Source organism: Ursus maritimus, unplaced genomic scaffold (genome assembly GCF_017311325.1).
Source record: "Ursus maritimus isolate PB19 unplaced genomic scaffold, ASM1731132v1 scaffold_32, whole genome shotgun sequence".
NCBI classification, from domain to species: Eukaryota; Metazoa; Chordata; class Mammalia; order Carnivora; family Ursidae; genus Ursus; species Ursus maritimus.
In genome coordinates, this window is record NW_024425786.1 from 27,423,012 (window position 1) to 27,425,266 (window position 2,255).

Sequence of the window (2,255 nt, forward strand, 5' to 3'; positions counted from 1 at the left end):
AGGGTATTTCAGAAACAGGAGGAATGACTATATATTTTTGTTTCCCTCTAGTTTACTATTGTGTTCCTAGTATTTTGCGCTGGGCATGGCACATAGCACTCAGAAAATCTGTGAGTTGAAAATTAAGTTGAAGGGCACCTGGGTGGGTCAGTTGGTTAAGCATCCCACTTTTTTTTTTTTTTTAAGATTTTATTTATTTGACAGAGCTAGAGAGAGAACACAAGTAGGCAGAGCAGCAGGCAGAAGGAGAGGGAGAGGGAGAAGCAGGCTCTCTGCTGAGCAGGAAGCCCGACTTGGGGCTCGATCCCAAGATTCTGGGATCATGACCCGAGCGGAAGGCAGAGGCTTAACGACTGAGCCACCCAGGTGCCCCAGCATCCCACTCTTGATCTCAGCTCAGGTCTTGATCTCAGGGTCATGAATTCAAGACCCCCCACCCCCACTTAAAAAAAAGAAAAGAAAATTAAGTTGCATCAGAACCTAACAAGCACTGCATGGCATGCAGGGAAGTGCTCAAAGAAAGAAGAAAGAGTAAGTAGCCTGGAAGGAATGCCACTGAGGTCAGTAAGGGTGAGGGCTGATGTGGCATGGTCTGAGACTTGAGTTGAGCCTGGTGAGCTTTTCTTGCAGGAAGGACAGATTTCTTTAATATTTATTCATGTTTATTTTTTTTTTTTTACTTTGCCCTGGGGATGCAGAAATCCACCAAAACTGATCTCTGTTCTCAATGAGCTCGCAGTCTGGTGGGCAAAACAGAGGTCCTGATAATTATAGAATAAGGTGCAAAGATACTGTGGGAGTAGACATAGGGGGGAGCTAATGAACTTGGAAGGCTTCATAGAAGAGGTGACATTTAAGCTCAGTCTTCAAGGTTGGAATTCGTTAGGGCAGTAATGCCAGCGAAAACTTGCTTGAGCAAAACCCTGATAAATGCAATGGTTCTCGAACTTGTAGATGCATAAGAATCACTGGAGAAGTGTTGATAATGCATATTCCAAGACTATACTTCCCGGGAAACTTCTGGTTTAAGAGGTGAGTGGCAACCATTTTAACAAGCTTCACAGGACACTTTCAGGAAATCTCTTTCTGTGCGTCCATGGTCATGGGCGGGGGAGGGGGAGGTGCCGGGAGATGAGGCCGATCAGAGCTTGACCCATGGGGCTCCTGGATCTCCGAAAGAGGTCACGCTATCACAATAAAAACTCCATTTTGAGTCGCGCTTTCAGGGTACAAGCCGCTTTCATGTGTTTTACTTTGTCGGACTCTCGCAACAACTCTATGGGATAGAAATTACCAGTGTCATACCATAGGGGAGGAAACCGAGGCTCACAGAGGGGAGACGTTTTGCTCAAGGTCACAAAGCGAGAGGTGGCAGGGCAGAGACTGAAAACCAGGCGCGCGGATTCCCAGCTCAGAGACTTTGCGACAACGGGGGAAGGCCGCCAGTGGGTGGGGCTCAGGCCCTCCCTCCAGGCTGGTTCCAAAATGGTGGGGGTAGTGGCGTCAGCAACGCCCCCGCCCCTTCCGTCCACCACCCTCCTTCTTCCCCAGGCCACCCAGGCGGGGGGAGGGGATGGAACGGAGCAACCCACGTGACTGCCGACAACCTGGCGCGTGACGCAAAGCGGCGGGCTCAACGCTCGCCTTGCCTTGTGGGAAATGTAGTTCAACCGACTATCAAGTTGGCAAGGAGAGACGGGCTTAGCACTACATTTCCCAGGAGTCAGCGGGCGACGCCGCCGCTGCCGCCGTCGGAGAGCGGGGACGCGGGGCGCGCTGTCGGGCGGGGGCGAGGTTCGGGCCGGTTGTGCCGTTGCGAGGTTGCAGCTGCGATCGCTGCGGTGGGCCCAGGTGAGTTAAGGCCTTTGATGGGGATTAGGGCAGTTCCATCGGCTCCAGTCGTTTTGTCTTTTATCTTTCCTCGGCGGCGGCTGGGTCAGGGTCCCCGGCAGGCCCGGCGCGGAGCCGCTCCCCCCCGCCTCCCCCCCGGCCTCCTGTGAGCGGGCCCCGCTCTCTCCGGCTCCTCCCCCTCCCCGCCCTTCAGGGCTTCCCCTCGCTCCGGCCTAGCTCCCGACGCTCTGGGCCGCCTTTTCTCCCGAGCAGCTCCTACCCTTTTCTCTCCTCCTTGCAAGCTGCGAGGAAGAGGCCTCCACCTCTTCGTTTCTCTCTTTAGCCGTAGGAACCCCATTATTTGGATTTTTTCTTTTCCCGGAACTCTTCGAGTGCTACCCCCCCCCCCCCCCCCCCCCCCCCCC

General features: G+C 54.1%; 1 protein-coding gene across 1 annotated transcript in view; it reads left to right on the forward strand.

Moving 5' to 3' along the window:
• Positions 1-1,827: 1,827 nt before the first annotated feature.
• Positions 1,828-2,255, forward strand: part of THRAP3 (thyroid hormone receptor associated protein 3) — a 63,565-nt gene continuing 63,137 nt past the window's right edge. Inside the window, exon 1 of the mRNA XM_040619263.1 lies at positions 1,828-1,851. The gene's annotated coding sequence lies outside the window, so the exon portion shown is untranslated. The remainder of the gene's footprint in view (positions 1,852-2,255) is intronic.